Here is a 17,796-nt window from a genome sequence, read left to right on the forward strand (position 1 = left end):
GATTGGGAGTGTACTGAATACATAGATCATGTTGGGAAGGCCTAGCATCTTGACAGCATTGAATCTTCCTATCCACAAATATGAAGTATCTCTCTATTTATTTAGTTCTTCTTTGATACCTATCATTAGAGTTTTATAGTTTTCCTCATATAGATTTTGTACATATTTTATTACCAAAGTATATCATTTTGGTACTATAAATGCTATTTTGTTTTTAATTTCAAATCTACTTGCTCATTGCTGTTATATAGGAAAGTGACTAACTTTTATATATTAATCTTGTATTCTGCCACCTTGTTACAATTGCTTAGTATTTCCAAGAGATTTTTTTTAGTCAATTCTTTTGGATTTTTTAAATAGTTGACCCCATTGTCTGTGAGCAAAGATAGTTTTATTTTTCTCTTCTCACTCTGTATATCCTTTATTTCCCTTTCTTGTCTCATTGCATTGGCTGGAACTTCTAGTGTGATGTTGAAAAGAGATATTCTTGCCTTATTCCTGATATTAGCAGGAAAGCTCACCATTAGTTGTTAGTAGATGTTAGTTGTAGATTTTTGTAGATGTTCTTTATCAAGTTGAAGAAGTTCCCTTCTATCCTTAGTTGGCTGAGTTTTTTTTTTTTTTTCAATTATGAGTGGGTGTTGGATTTTTTTCAAATGCTTTGCCTGTATCTATTGATGTGATCAAGCGACTTTTCTTAGCGTGTTGGTGTGATGGATTGTAATTGACTTTCGCATGTTGGACTAGCCTTGCATACATAGGTTAAATATGTTAAATAGGCTAAATACCACTTGGTCATGGTGTGTAGCTCTTTTTATACATTGTTGGATTTGAATTGCTAATATTTCTTTGAGGATGTTAGCATTAATGTTTGTGAGAATTATTGGTCTATCATTCTCTTTTCTTGTCATGTCTTTGTCTGATTTTGGTATTAGAATAGTGCTGTCCTTATAGAATGAATTAGAAAGTATTTCCTCTACTTCTATTTTCTGGGAGAGATTGTAGAGAATTTTTGTATCCTCCTTAAATGTTTGATAGAATTCACCAGTGTACATGTATGGGCCTAGAGAAGTCATTTGGGCAAGATAACTAATTATTGATTCAATTTCTTTCATATAATTCAGATTTTCTGTTTTTTTTTTTTTTTTTTTTTTTTTTTTTCTTGTGTGAGTTTTAGCTGTTTGGGTCTTTAAACAAACTGGTCCATTTCCCCTCACATGAGTGGATTTTTCTCTAATACTCACTGTGGAAACCTGGTAGAACTCCAGGAGGTAAAAGTCACCAAAGTGTGGAAGCCCCTGTGACTCTTATCTTCCCGGTGTTGTAAGTCTCGCTCTTCTTCTCACTGTGTCCATCTGTTGGTCAGTTACAGCTCAGACTTTCCTGCCCTGGCCCAGGTTTCTGAGCAGTTTTCTGCTCATAAGATCCTGTTCTGGTAAGTTGTGGCGCTGTGTATCCACCTATCTGTCTCTCATTTGGAAGGCAAAAGTTTGCCCTCCGACCTCTCATTTCTGATTGATCTCAGAAGAGTCGCTCATTTTCCAGTGTGTTCAGCTTTTTGCTTGTTGTTCGGATAGAGTAGCAGTGTTCAAGCTCCTTGTGTGTTGGCCTGCAAACCAGAAGGAACCTAGGACTTCCGATCTGAAGTTGGCACTCTTTCCTTCACACGGCAATGTCTCAGATGAGCTGAATTTCATAGAGAGAAGGACGTTGACTGCCATATTTTTATATTATCATTCCCCTCCTGCGGGCCACTAGCCTTACTTTGTACTTTGGGATGAGTATTCATCAACAGTCTTGCCATTTGTTCTCTCATAGTTTCTTGCCTCGTTTAAATAACACTTGGGGCTTTACTAATTTCTTTCAACTCATAATAGGATGATATGGATGCAGTTTTAAGAAAAAGCTTTAGTGTTAAGCCAAAAAGAACATGCATGTCGTCTGCTTAAGATGGCAAAGGGACTATGGATTTTTTTCTACTAGGTGAGTTATTTACCTTTCCCATCTTGGTAAATAGTACAAACTTTGAATAGTTTTTAAGGGCATGACCATCTTCCTGACTTCCTGACACTTCAGTTTGCTCAGTACATTTGTTTATAAAATGCTATGTACCTGACATTATTTTACAAACATATATTGGGTGAAAAGCATATCTCTTTTTGGGAAGCCCAAGGAGGACAATGATTTAAAATGTGGGCCATGTGGGAATTTTTTGTTAGGAGCGAGATTCCAGATTGACGACTAAATGCTAGCATCTGCAAAGGGAAGGAAGTAGGATAATGTCAACAATAGGTATCTATTTTCAAAGTCTTGATGTGTCTTGGAAAAGGTCATGGTGGTGGGTCATCCAAATAGTATTTATTTGTGGTCAAACAGACTGGTATCTGGCAAAATAATGGAGTATAAAATAAAGACTGTCGGAGGCCCAGAAGACATAATTCCGTTGGCCCCCTCCCAAATCTGTTCTTAGTAATTTAGGAATGAAATGATAATGCGGGCCCTTCTTCTCAAATATTTCCTGAGTGCGGATTGGGTGTGTGACATCATGAGGAGGCCCTGGGGAGGAGTGCCCATGGGTCGAACAAGGAGACAAACTCTCAGCCTCCTGGAAGTTTCATCCGAGAGAAACAGGTATGCAAGGTAGGGAGAACAAGAATGGAATCAATCAACAAAGACCCAGATGGAAAATGTCAATACCTTCTGTAGGGAGATGGGAGACGCCTCCCTGAAGGCCTGGATAAGAGGGGCTTAGATTCCTAGTTGGGTTTAAAGACCTCTCCGTGGATTCAGTTCACCCCCCAAATAACGTAACCACTAGCGAATGCCACCGGCCCCAAACCCCCCCCCCCCCCCCCCGACATGTGGGCTTTGTTAGCAAGTCATTCTCAGCATGGGCACCATTCTCAGCCCTCTCCCAACTCTCTGTTTATTTAAAGTTCAAGCTTATTTATTTTTCCACTTGGGCTTTCAGGTCTCTGGAGGCAGGTAGAGTCCCCTAATCTTGCTCAACTACACCCCCCCCTTTTCCCAGCGCGCTTAGAAACATGTTTCAACGCACATAGTTTAGCAGACTCTTTTCTTTAGGAAAAAATTTTTTTGTGTGTTTAAGCATTTCAAGTTGTGGCCTGTCATATTTATCTGTGAGACAACGTTTGATACAATTAACAGTTTTAAAACTCCCATTTTAAAAGAAGTTTCATTTCAAGTGCTCCCTCTCCCCGCCCCCCCCTTTTAAGCTTAAGAGCATTTCTGAAGAAAGCAACATGCATATTAACTTTACAACATCTGGGCTAATTCAATATTCTCAATTTGCCTTTTAAATTTTAATTCAGATGCACATGAACCAAAAATGTTTTCCAGCCATGCCTTCAAGTAGCCGCTTCAGTATACGATGTCACAGGCTGCGCGTCCGTAAAGCGAGAGAGGGTTAGGTGCAGAACGTATTCATTCTATACGTAAATCGCCCCACACCAGAAACCCAGACCTGCATCCCAGAATGCACTTGGATACACAGAAGCTTCAAAGGGAAATCTTTCCCTGGGGGGAATTGGTAAAATTGGAGTTGGGTGAACCTCAAAGGAGTCTCGATTCGCAAACATTGCTTATGTTTGGATTTGGAATTGAATTTGGCTCCAGCGGTTGGCATCTCTACACTGTGCTGTGAACTACCCCAGCCACAGAGAAGGGGGAGGAAGAGGAGGAGAGGAAGACTGGGATTGTGGAGTAGAATTTCCAGAAACACACAATAGTGCAATGTTGATGCAATTAAGCAAATTAGAAAATGCCGTTTAAATGGAAAAAGTCCGTCTTTATCTTTTGCTTCCTCTGTGATATCCTTTGAGCCCCATATCCTCTGTCTTCTTTGATCTCAATGGCCATCCACTTTTCCTTCCCTTTCTTTTTCTTGTAAGATTGCTATTCAAGCCTGGTCCTCCCCTTCTTCCAGTTTGCCTCAAGGGCCCAAGTTATGAATTTCAGAGCTTAAAAAGGCCTGGCAGGTTACACAACAGTATGTTCAGTGTGAGTTAACTTTTGAAAAGGGGAACCGCATTCATTTGTGTGCATGTATATGTGTGTGCCCAGGCAAGAGACAGAAGAGTACTTCTAAAATTTCAGCAGTGTTTTTTCCCTCCGCTCTGGGAGGTTTTCACATTCTTCTTCCCTTTTTTCTTTTCTTTCTTTTTTTTTTTTTTTCCTTTTTGGTTTACATGCCCTTGTAATGTAAAAGATTTTCTCATTTTTCTGCAAAGAACACATACTTTAGTGAGTGCAGTACATGGTCTGATTACCGATTTTTAGAAACCTATGTTCTTTCTTGTGTCCTTTTTTTTTTTTCTTATGATCATGATTTAGTTTTAAGAAAATTCTCATCTTTTGCCTATTGCATTTCAGTGAGAAGAGGGTGTTTCACTTGTTTGAAGGTATGTGTCATGAAATAGCTACAGCTTCAATTGAGACTGAAAAGGGTTTCTGATACGGTAAATGTAAATAAAGATTTAACAAGTAGATTGTATTTAGAAGGCTTTAGAGATAGATGCTCTTCTTGTAAAAAACAAAAACAATTCCTTTGGAAAAGGAAATAACATCACAGGATTTTCCTTCTTGAAGGGTTTCATAGACCAGTTTTTCATTAGCAGTGAAATATGGCTCAAGTAAATAAGGAAAAATCAGAAAGAAGGAAATGAAAATCACATATAGTTTAGTTAAAGAAATTATTTAGCTATCTGTGCGCATACAGTGTGTATCTATACATACATTGGAATAGAAAGGGATGTAAAAAGTAGGCCAAAAATACTTTAGAAAAGACTCCCAGAAATCCATATTAAAAGTATTGTTTCTGCCTGCTTCTCTGCCTACTTGTGATCTCTCTTCGTCACATAAATAATTCAATAAGTCTTTAAAAAAAATATTGTTAAGTAGGAATTACTGAGAGGAACGGGCATTCTCACAAACTAAATGTGCAAACTGGTGACGATCTCGAAGTCTGTAGCTGTGTTCTCTACTAAAAATAGAGTGAATCATCATTAAAGAGGAGGCAAAACATAGCTCTCCTCTGAATTATGGTAATACCTGCCTTTTAGATCTTCAGTAAATCACTGTCCTTGGGTCTTAGCTGGGAGATTTCCTTAAAGCAGAAAACACTCTTTTATCTGGAGACAGTTTTGTATTTTTGTCTCTTTGTTGGAGTCTAGGAGAGATAGTCTTTCACCTAATTATTATGATATATGTGTATCTTGATAGGTTCTGGGAAGATCACTTATTAATTAATTGTCCTACTTATCTAAGAAACACTCACTAAACTCCTTCTGCTGGCCAGGCGTCGTGCTAGAGGCCAGGATTGAGAGCTGCTAAGCCTTCTGTTGAGATAGATTCGAGTCTGTAGACGGGGAAGTATTTTGGCTATTCCGCTTAATTTTCAGAGGAGGGATCCCCTGAAGAATGTCTGTGAGTGCTGCTTCCTCAGGATGGGCTCAGTGGCACAGGAGAACTGAATGTATGGCCAATTGAACTGGTGTCTGGGTTCTCCGCAAAGAGTTCACATCTAGAGAGGAGCCACCAGAAGCCATTGCTGCTTCAATCTGATATTGTGGCGCTGGGAGGGAGGGCCTTTATCAGGGCGACCCGGGGCATCAGGAAACACTGACTCAGACCTTCTCAGCTTTCTTAAACACATAAGCTTCACTGAAACTCCCTTTTTCACAGGCCATGACATAAAGCAAAACTTCTCTAGATGTATGTAATGGAGAATCTGACAGGAAGAGCAGTCCTGATTGATAGAAGTCTGCGTTACAGGGGCACCTGGGTGGCTCAGTGGGTTAAAGCCTCTGCCTTCGGCCCAGGTCATGATCTCAGGGTCCTGGGATCGAACCCCGAATTGGGCTCTCTGCTCAGCAGGGAGACTGCTTCCCTTCCTCTCTCTTTGCCTGCCTCTCTGCCTACTTGTGATCTCTGTCAAGTAAATAAATAAAATCTTAAAAAAAAAAAATTAAATAAAAAAAAAAAGAAGTCTGAGTTACAGAATATGCCTAAAAAAGATGGGAGTTTGAATATCTAAAACGATGGGAGCACATGGCCCATTTACTGTAACTAGCCAACGGGTGTCCAAGGAGAGAGACCGTAAATTCCGCTATCCTGAGGCTTAATGTGTCGGGCAGTCTCCTGGGGTGGGCGAGAGCCTGAGCTCTTTCTTGGACCAGTCCGGATTCAGTCACAGCTCAGCCTCTCTGGAGGCCTGAGACTGTGGAATAATTGCCCATCTTTCTTGGGCTTCAGTTTCCTCATTTGTAAGACAAAGAAAATAATAGTACTGGCTTCACACAGTCGCTTTGAAAATTCGACGAGTTCGTACACATAGGTGCTTTTAGAACAGGGCCCAGCCATGCCTGTTTAAAGCCTCTGCGTTCGGCTCAGGTCATGATCCCAGGGTCCTGGGATCAAGCCCTGCATTGGGCTCTCTGCTCAGTGGGGAGCCTGCTTCCTCCTCTCTCTCTGCCTGCCTCTCTGCCTACTTGTGATCTCTGTCTGTCAAATAAATAAATAAAATCTTAAAAAAAAAAAAAAAAAAAAGAACAGGGCCCAGCCGCTGCTCATTAGCCAGAACAGGATCAGCTGCTGCTGTTATCTCAGTGAGGCCACTTGATCCGCGTAGACGCATATTGGCACGGTGGCCTGGTGTGCTGGTTAGGATGGTGGGTCTCGAAGCTGGACCGCCTGCCCTTCAGTTTCCACTTCTGGCTCAGTGACTCTGGCCGAGTTACTTAACCATTCTGTGCCTCGGGTTCCTCGCACGTAGAAGTGTGCTAATTGTAGTGCCCCCCCACCCAACCAGGGTTTTTCTGGAGACATAAATCTTACTGTACAGAATAAACACATGCAGGCTGCTCAGAGTCCTCTATGGCACATGGCATTTGATAAATACTGTGATTATTATTACTGGCTGTTCAACCCAGTTTCAGAACTCACTTCTTTGAGCCTGCTGTTTGATTTTGTTTAGTTTGTTTGTTTGTTTGTTTTTTGGGTAAAATGACAATGAGAACTCTCAGGCAGCTCAGTCGTCCTCCTAAATCATTGGATATACCGGGCGACCATTCCTTAAGTATTGTCTTTCATCTCCAAACCCATCCTTCTGTGCCCCACTTGGTGGAGCTGGGCAGGAGGTGGTCTGCGGGTGGGGGTGCAGACCCCGGTCCTGCTTTGCCAGCTGGCTCCATGACAGATTCTGTCCACAGGGGGCGCTAGTGGGGACGGACTCCTCCCCTACGGACCCCCTCCCCTCTGCCAGGGCTGTGTCTCACCCAGAGCTGCTCACAGGCAGCAACGCTGGGCTGAGGAACCTCTCCTCAGGAGCACATCTCCCTGGGGCTTCTACATGTGATCTTCCCAACCCTTCCTTGGTTTCCTCAGCCTGGGGAGCTCTGGCTGCTTCCTGAAATTGCTACCTCCCTGACACCTTTGAGGCTTCTTTCCACTCTTTCTGGTACCTGGTTAACAACTTTATGCCCATTTAACAGTCCTTTATGTGAAATTATCTCTATTCAAACCACTGGTATGGTTTCTGTCTTCTGAGTGGATTCTGACTGATAAATTAGGAAACCCCCACCCGTTCAGGAAACAGAGCACCTGGAGATTGTGGTATTTGAAGCAAAATCTTACGAAAGACTGACATATTCCATCTGTACTGAGGGAAGGCATCATTTTTATTTCAGCAGCTGGTATCATCCTAGGCCAAAGATGTAATTTACATTCATGGGAGAAAAATGGAAAATCGAGAAACTTCCCTCCACCAATTTTTTCTCTTGAGGACGTAGTTGCTAGATTTTTATTTTGGCAGGGAATCAACTTTGATTCAGCTCGGAGGAACTCAGTGTACTTTAGTAGCAAAGTTAAGATTCTTTACCTCCTCCTGTTTTGTTTTGTTTTGTTTTTAAAGATTTTATTTATTTATCTTAGAGATAGCATGCAAATGGAGTAGAGGGGAGGAAGAAAAGGAGAGGGACAAGCAGACTCGGTCATGAGTGCAGAGCCCCACATGGGACTCCATCCCATGACCCTGAGATCATGACCTGAGCCAAAATCAAGAGTCTGATGCTTAACCGGCTGAGCCACCCAGGTGCCCGGATTCTGTTTTAAAGAGATTAATCCCCCAACCACCACGCTGCCACACACATAATGGGAAGGTAAACTGCAGCCCAGGCCGTTATTACAAGTTCTGCCTCCTATTCCTGAAGTTTAAATGTAAAAGAGTCTGCTGTGTTCTGAAACATCTTTGAAAAACAAGAAGGCTACTTGGAGAGAGGCAACAGTGTGTTCTGAGACCAATGTGGAACTGAATTCAAACCTTGTTTTCCGGCTAAGTCTTTTTAATTGTGGCAAATTGTGACTTCCTGTTTTTTTCCGGGGCAGGGACATGGCTAATGAAAAGGCCCCATAAGGATACTTGGACATCAAATAACTCTTACAAAAGAGCATTTTGATGATTTAAGTATAAATAAATTAGAAACATACTACAGTATTTGATGTCTTTTAAAGTCCCCAGGAGGTTAAAAATGGAGAGCCAGCAAAGAACTCAAGAAAATGAGAAACTTAGTGACATGAATTGTCTGACATGAATAATCTTAGATTATTTGGTGGATCTCCAAATACAGGCAGATTTGGGTAGTCTTAATTGATAGTGAAATTGTCTCAGGTCAGTCCTGATCATCACATAAAGCAAGTAACAGTTATAGTCGGAATCTCTTTTATCAAACAAGAATGTAAGTCATTTTATAAGTAAGTCATCCTATGCTAATTAATAAATTTTAAGTTATACGTAATGTTTCCTACAGTTCCTAAAGGAAGTATCTTGTGGGGAAAGTGAAAGCACTTTTCTGTCATATGGGACTTAGACAGGAAGAAGAGGGGAAGAAAAAAGAAGTGATTCTATTTGCTGGTTCCCAAAAGTTTTTGGGTAGTGGAAGCATTTGTTTCAATGGATCAATTTCTAAGTTAAAACAAAGTAGATTATGAAGACCATTCCCTGTTTCATTTGTTAGCTTTTACGTCAGTACTTCTCATTCTATTAACACTCCTTCCCTGATTTCACAGAGGTCAATAAAATCAAGGCTCTTATTCTTTTTCTTCTCTAGAAGTCCTGTCAATAAAAACACTTGGCACTAAACCAAAGGTGGAAAATGAAGGAAGCCCTGTATTTTCACAACACCTGGAATGGATTTATGACATTAACCGTGCCCTTTCCCTTTCTGGACCATTGTGTCCTGTTCTTTAAGATGGCAGGCTGGAGGGGAGGAGTCAAGATGGCGGAGAAGTAGCAAGCTGAGACTGCTTCAGCTAGCCGGAGATCAGCTAGATAGCTTATCTAAAGATTGCAAACACCTGAAAATCCATCGGCAGATCGAAGAGAAGAAGAACAGCAATTCTGGAAACAGAAAAACAACCACTTTCTGAAAGGTAGGACCGGCGGAGAAGTGAATCCAAAGCGACGGGAAGATAGACCCCGGGGGGAGGGGCCGGCTCCCGGCAAGCGGCGGAGCAACCGCGCACAAAATCAGGACTTTTAAAAGTCTGTTCCGCGGAGGGACATCGCTCCAGAGGCTAAACCGGAGCGAAGCCCACGCGGGGTCAGCGTGGCCTCAGGTCCCGCAGGGTCACAGAAGGATCGGGGGTGTCTGAGTGTCGCAGAGCTTGCGGGTATTGGAACGGGAAAGCCGGCTACAGAGACAGAGCCGACAGTAAGCTCGCAGCTCCGTGTTACCTTGAACCGGTCGCAGGCTCGGTGAGCTCGGAGCGCAGCCGGAGGTCAGGCAGACGGGAGTAACTGGGCGCTGTTCTCTGAGGGCGCACTGAGGAGTGGGGCCCTGGGCTCTCGGCTCCTCCGGGCTGGAGACCAGGAGGCCGCCATTTGTATTCCCGTCCTCTGGAACTCTACGGAAAGCGCTCAGGGAACAAAAGCTCCTGAAAGCAAACCCGAGCGGATTACTCACCCCGGCCCCGGGTAAGGGCGGTGTAATTCCGCCTGGGGCAAAGACACTTGAAAATCACTACAACAGGCCCCTCCCCCAGAAGATCAACAAGAAATCCAGCCGAGACCAAGCTCACCTACCAAGGAGTGCGGTTTCAATACCAAGGAGAGCAGCAGAATTCCAGAGGAGGAGAAAGCCAAGCACGGAACTCATGGCTTTTTTCCTGTGATTTTTTTTTAGTCTTGCAGTTAATTTAATTTTTTCTTTTTCATTTTTTTTTTTTTTTTTCTCGCCTTCGGGTAAAATTTTTTTTTTTTTAACTGTTACCTTTTTCTTTTTTAACGATTTTTTACTAGTTTATCTAATATATATATATATTTTTTTACATTTTTCTTAGGTGTTTTCTTTTTTAAAAAAAAAATTCTTTTCTTTTTTTTTTTTTTTTCTTTTATCTTTCTTCCTTTTTGAACCTCTTTTTATCCCCTTTCTCCCCACTCACGATTTTGGATCTCTTCTAATTTGGCTAAAGCATATTTTCCTGGGGTTGTTGCCACCCTTTTAGTATTTTACTTGCCCCTTCATTTACTCTTATCTGGACAAAATGACAAGACGTAAAAATTCACCACAAAAAAAAGAACAAGAGGCAGTACCGAAGGCTAGGGACCTAATCAATACAGACATCGGTAATATGTCAGATCTAGAGTTCAGAATGACAATTCTCAAGGTTCTAGCCGGGCTCGAAAAAGGCATGGAAGATATTAGAGAAACCCTCTCGAGAGATATAAAAGCCCTTTCTGGAGAAATAAAAGAACTAAAATCTAACCAAGTTGAAATCAAAAAAGCTATTAATGAGGTGCAATCAAAAATGGAGGCTCTCACTGCTAGGATAAATGAGGCAGAAGAAAGAATTAGTGATATAGAAGACCAAATGACAGAGAATAAAGAAGCTGAGCAAAAGAGGGACAAACAGCTACTGGACCACGAGGGGAGAATTCGAGAAATAAGTGACACCATAAGACGAAACAACATTAGAATAATTGGGATTCCAGAAGAAGAAGAAAGTGAGAGGGGAGCAGAAGGTATACTGGAGAGAATTATTGGGGAGAATTTCCCCAATATGGCAAAGGGAACAAGCATCAAAATTCAGGAGGTTCAGAGAATGCCCCTCAAAATAAATAAGAATAGGCCCACACCCCGTCACATAATAGTAAAATTTACAAGTCTCAATGACAAAGAGAAAATCCTGAAAGCAGCCCGGGAAAAGAAGTCTGTAACATACAATGGTAAAAATATTAGATTGGCAGCTGACTTATCCACAGAGACCTGGCAGGCCAGAAAGAGCTGGCATGATATTTTCAGAGCACTAAACGAGAAAAACATGCAGCCAAGAATACTATATCCAGCTAGGCTATCATTGAAAATAGAAGGAGAGATTAAAAGCTTCCAGGACAAACAACAACTGAAAGAATTTGCAAATACCAAACCAGCTCTACAGGAAATATTGAAAGGGGTCCTCTAAGCAAAGAGAGAGCCTACAAGTGGTAGATCAGAAAGGAACAGAGACCATATACAGTAACAGTCACCTTACAGGCAATACAATGGCACTAAATTCATATCTCTCAATAGTTACCCTGAATGTGAATGGGCTAAATGCCCCTGTCAAAAGACACAGGGTATCAGAATGGATAAAAAAACAAAACCCATCTATATGTTGCCTCCAAGAAACACATTTTAAGCCCGAAGACACCTCCAGATTTAAAGTGAGGGGGTGGAAAAGAATTTACCATGCTAATGGACATCAGAAGAAAGCAGGAGTGGCAATCCTTATATCAGATCAATTAGATTTTAAGCCAAAGACTGTAATAAGAGATGAGGAAGGACACTATATCATACTCAAAGGGTCTGTCCAACAAGAAGATTTAACAATTTTAAATATCTATGCCCCCAACGTGGGAGCAGCCAACTATATAAACCAATTAATAACAAAATCAAAGAAACACATAAACAACAATACAATAATAGTAGGGGACTTTAATATTCCCCTCACTGAAATGGACAGGTCATCCAAGCAAAAGATCAGCAAGGAAATAAAGGCCTTAAATGACACACTGGACCAGATGGACATCACAGATATATTCAGAATATTTCATCCCAAAGCAACAGAATACACATTCTTCTCTAGTGCACATGGTACATTCTCCAGAATAGATCACATCCTCGGTCCTAAATCAGGACTCAACCGGTATCAAAAGATTGGGATCATTCCCTGCATATTTTCAGACCACAATGCTCTAAAGCTAGAACTCAACCACAAAAGGAAGTTTGGAAAGAACCCAAATACATGGAGACTAAACAGTATCCTTCTAAAGAATGAATGGGTCAACCGGGAAATTAAAGAAGAATTGAAAAAAATCATGGAAACAAATGATAATGAAAATACAACGGTTCAAAATCTGTGGGACACAACAAAGGCAGTCCTGAGAGGAAAATATATAGCGGTACAAGCCTTTCTCAAGAAACAAGAAAGGTCTCAGGTACACAACCTAACCCTACACCTAAAGGAGCTGGAGAAGGAACAAGAAAGAAACCCTAAGCCCAGCAGGAGAAGAGAAATCATAAAGATCAGAGCAGAAATCAATGAAATAGAAACCAAAAAAACAATAGAACAAATCAACGAAACTAGGAGCTGGTTCTTTGAAAGAATTAATAAAATTGATAAACCCCTGGCCCGACTTATCAAAAAGAAAAGAGAAAGGACCCAAATAAATAAAATCATGAATGAAAGAGGAGAGATCACAACTAACACCAAGGAAATACAAACTATTATAAGAACATACTATGAGCAACTCTACGGCAATAAATTTGACAATCTGGAAGAAATGGATGCATTCCTAGAAACATATAAACTACCACAACTGAACCATGAAGAAATAGAAAGCCTGAACAGACCCATAACCAGTAAGGAGATTGAAACAGTCATTAAAAATCTCCAAACAAACAAAAGCCCAGGGCCAGACGGCTTCCCGGGGGAATTCTACCAAACATTTAAAGAAGAACTAATTCCTATTCTCCTGAAACTGTTCCAAAAAATAGAAATGGAAGGAAAACTTCCAAACTCATTTTATGAGGCCAGCATCACCTTGATCCCAAAACCAGACAAGGATCCCACCAAAAAAGAGAGCTATAGACCGATATCCTTGATGAACACAGATGCGAAAATACTCAACAAAATACTAGCCAATCGGATTCAACAGTACATTAAAAAGATTATTCACCACGACCAAGTGGGATTTATTCCAGGGCTGCAAGGTTGGTTCAACATCCGCAAATCAGTCAATGTGATACAACACATCAATAAAAGTAAGAACAAGAACCATATGATACTCTCAATAGATGCTGAAAAAGCATTTGACAAAGTACAACATCCCTTCCTGATCAAAACTCTTCAAAGTGTAGGGATAGAGGGCACATACCTCAATATCATCAAAGCCATCTATGAAAAACCCACCGCAAATATCATTCTCAATGGAGAAAAACTGAAAGCTTTTCCGCTAAGGTCAGGAACACGGCAGGGATGTCCATTATCACCACTGCTATTCAACATCGTACTAGAGGTCCTAGCCTCAGCAATCAGACAACAAAAGGAAATTAAAGGCATCCAAATCGGCAAAGAAGAAGTCAAATTATCACTCTTCGCAGATGATATGATACTATATGTGGAAAACCCAAAAGACTCCACTCCAAAACTGCTAGAACTTATACAGGAATTCAGTAAAGTGTCAGGATATAAAATCAATGCACAGAAATCAGTTGCATTTCTCTACACCAACAGCAAGACAGAAGAAAGAGATATTAAGGAGTCAATCCCATTTACAATTGCATCCAAAACCATAAGATACCTAGGAATAAACCTAACCAAAGAGACACAGAATCTATACCCAGAAAACTATAAAGTACTCATGAAAGAAATTGAGGAAGACACAAAGAAATGGAAAAATGTTCCATGCTCCTGGATTGGAAGAATAAATATTGTGAAAATGTCTATGCTACCTAAAGCAATCTACACATTTAATGCAATTCCTATCAAAGTACCATCCATCTTTTTCAAAGAAATGGAACAAATAATTCTAAAATTTATATGGAACCAGAAAAGACCTCGAATAGCCAAAGGGATATTGAAAAAGAAAGCCAACGTTGGTGGCATCACAATTCCGGACTTCAAGCTCTATTACAAAGCTGTCATCATCAAGACAGCATGGTACTGGCACAAAAACAGACACATAGATCAATGGAACAGAATAGAGAGCCCAGAAATAGACCCTCAACTCTATGGTCAACTAATCTTCGACAAAGCAGGAAAGAATGTCCAATGGAAAAAAGACAGCCTTTTCAATAAATGGTGCTGGGAAAATTGGACAGCCACATGCAGAAAAATGAAATTGGACCATTTCCTTACACCACACACAAAAATAGACTCAAAATGGATGAAGGACCTCAATGTACGAAAGGAATCCATCAAAATCCTTGAGGAGAACACGGGCAGCAACCTCTTCGACCTCTGCCGCAGCAACATCTTCCTAGGAACAACGCAAAAGGCAAGGGAAGCAAGGGAAAAAATGAACTACTGGGATTTCATCAAGATCAAAAGCTTTTGCACAGCAAAGGAAACAGTTAACAAAATCAAAAGACAACTGACAGAATGGGAGAAGATATTTGCAAACGACATATCAGATAAAGGACTAGTGTCCAGAATCTATAAAGAACTTAGCAAACTCAACACCCAAAGAACAAATAATCCAATCAAGAAATGGGCAGAAGACATGAACAGACATTTCTGCAAAGAAGACATCCAGATGGCCAACAGACACATGAAAAAGTGCTCCATATCACTTGGCATCAGGGAAATACAAATCAAAACCACAATGAGATATCACCTCACACCAGTCAGAATGGCTAAAATCAACAAGTCAGGAAATGACAGATGCTGGCGAGGATGCGGAGAAAGGGGAACCCTCCTACACTCTTGGTGGGAATGCAAGCTGGTGCAGCCACTCTGGAAAACAGCATGGAGGTTCCTCAAAATGTTGAAAATAGAACTGCCCTATGACCCAGCAATTGCACTATTGGGTATTTACCCTAAAGATACAAATGTAGTGATCCAAAGGGACACATGCACCCGAATGTTTATAGCAGCAATGTCCACAATAGCCAAACTATGGAAAGAACCTAGATGTCCATCAACAGATGAATGGATCAAGAAGATGTGGTATATATACACAATGGAATACTATGCAGCCATCAAAAGAAATGAAATCTTGCCATTTGCAACAACATGGATGGAACTAGAGCGTATCATGCTTAGCGAAATAAGTCAAGCAGAGAAAGACAACTATCATATGATCTCCCTGATATGAGGAAGTGGTGATGCAACATGGAGGCTTAAGTGGGTAGAAGATTAAATGAAACAAGATGGGATTGGGAGGGAGACAAACCATAAGTGACTCTTAATCTCACAAAACAAACTGAGGGTTGCCGGGGGGAGGGGGTTGGGGAGAAGGGGGTGGGATTATGGACATTGGGGAGGGTATGTGATTTGGTGAGTGCTGTGAAGTGTGTAAACCTGGTGATTCACAGACCTGGGGATAAAAATATATGTATATAAAAAATATATGTTTATAAAAAATAAAAAAAAATAAAAAAAAAAAAAAAAAAAAAAGATGGCAGGCTGGGACTCCCCTGGACTTTGAGACTTCCATCCCCTGGCATCTTGAGAGTTAAATATTTTACACTTAGAATTTAACACCCTTTACTTTCTCCCTAATTTCCTTTCCTCCCCATACATGGACTTTATTAATAGAATCAGATTAAAGGTATTAATAGTTTGACCTAGTATTTGTTATCTTTAAATAAATTTTTACAGTTGCTTTGTTTTATAGCCATATTTATAACCTTTTAATTGAGTTCTATGTTTGCTACATTTCAGGAGTTAGCACTGGTCCTTGTATATACCCTGATGTTTTTATTCTTGGTTCCTTAGTCTTCTGTTGATTGGTGTAGATCTTCAAAATATATTTTGAAAAGTACAGATTTTCTGAGAACATGCAATGTATATCTTTCTCCTGTGTTCACAAATGAATGAAATTTTGACTTGGTGTAGAAACTCTTGGTCAAAATTTTTGGCCTCTCAGTATACTTGTAGCCATTGCTCTGTTGTTTCTGTAAGTTTAGTGATGTGTAGAAGTTTGATATTATCGTTTTATTAATCTAATTCTTTTTTTAGTATTGACCTAGAATTCTACCTGAACATTTGATTGATTATTTTCTTTGTGGTCACAATGTTAAAACATCTGTCAGAGTGTGTCTAGAAACAATTACCTTAATTTTACTTTTGTCTAATATGAGGCAACTGGCTTGATTTCCACTCAGAATAATGTGTGTGTGTGTGTGTGTGTGTGTGTGTGTGTGTAAGAAAGAGAGAGAGACAGATACAAAGGCAGAGAGACAGAGAGAGAATGTGTTTTAAAACTTTCTCTAATTCTGGTGTCCTTTTGAGAAAACCTAAAATACCTATTGTAGGTAGTATTTTTTCATGTCTATTACCTAATATCTTACTATTCTTTTTTAATTCGTAGTTTTACTTTTCTAAAGTTTTTGTCCACAAGACAGATTCTGTATGCATACTGTACGTACATGTACATGTGCGAGTTATGACCCCTTTTTGCTCACTGTATTGTAAAAAAATTCTTAGTTCTTTGGCTCACCCTATTCTTTTGTCCCATTCTTTTCTCTTTTCATCTCATCCTATTTCCTCCTTATAGGCTTCACCCTCCCATTCCCCCAAGCCCTTTCGCCTTTTTTTTCTTAAAGACTTATTTATTTTAGAGAGAGAGAGTGGGAGAGAAAGAAGGGGGGAGGGGCAGAGGGAGAGAGAGAGAGAGAGAGAGAGAGTCCTCAAGCCGACTTCCTGCTGAGCCTGGAGCTGAGATGTGCAGTTGGGTCCTAGGACCCTGAGATCATGACCTGAGTCGAAACCAGGAGCCTGAAGCTCAGTGGACTATGCCACCCAGGTGTCCCACCTGCCCCAGTTTAAAACAATCTTTTTTTTTCAATCCCACAAAAGAAACAAAATACCTTTAAAAACTTTTCTTTTTCCCGTCATAAATCATTTTAAGGAAGTTATCTATTTTCTGAGGGACACAGTTAATATTCATTTTGAGCTCTTCTGTAAGATTTTTCAACAGGACTAAGTTGACTTTTCTTTGAAGTCTCATAAGGAAAGCTCCACACAGATATAGCCTCTAATGAGAGCGATTCTGCCCCACTGGGGTACAGTGCTCTCCTCCGTCACCTCATGACCCTTGACCCTTGGAGCTGATGGAAGACATGGCCTTCCAGAGCCCAGCATGCATTGCTGTCTGGCTCCTCCCCTTTCCATCCCGCCCACAACACCCACTGTCTGAGAGAGGGTGCCTCCCTTCCCAGGTGTACCATGCCCCTAATAGACCCCCTCCCACATTCTGACATGTGATGGCTTAGATTTTTAGCCCTCAAATAGGTACAAACCAGCATTCTGATGACTTCAAAAAGCAACACCCATGCTACAGAGTGAGGTTTCCAAGTTTTCTGGTTGTTCCTGTCAGGCTTAATTTTCAGTGTTGATGGAGGTTTTCCTCTTTTTCTCTGACTTCATGTGCATTTTAATGGCAGCAGCTCTGGCGGTGTCTGCTAGCCAGATGCCATTGCAAAGCAGAAATAAAATTATTGGGCCAAAGAGTCTGTGCGCTTAAAACTCTCCACACATATTTCTGAAGAGCATTCCAGAAACGTTGCACTGGTC

This window comes from Mustela lutreola, chromosome 12, assembly GCF_030435805.1.
Source record: "Mustela lutreola isolate mMusLut2 chromosome 12, mMusLut2.pri, whole genome shotgun sequence".
Taxonomy (NCBI): domain Eukaryota; kingdom Metazoa; phylum Chordata; class Mammalia; order Carnivora; family Mustelidae; genus Mustela; species Mustela lutreola.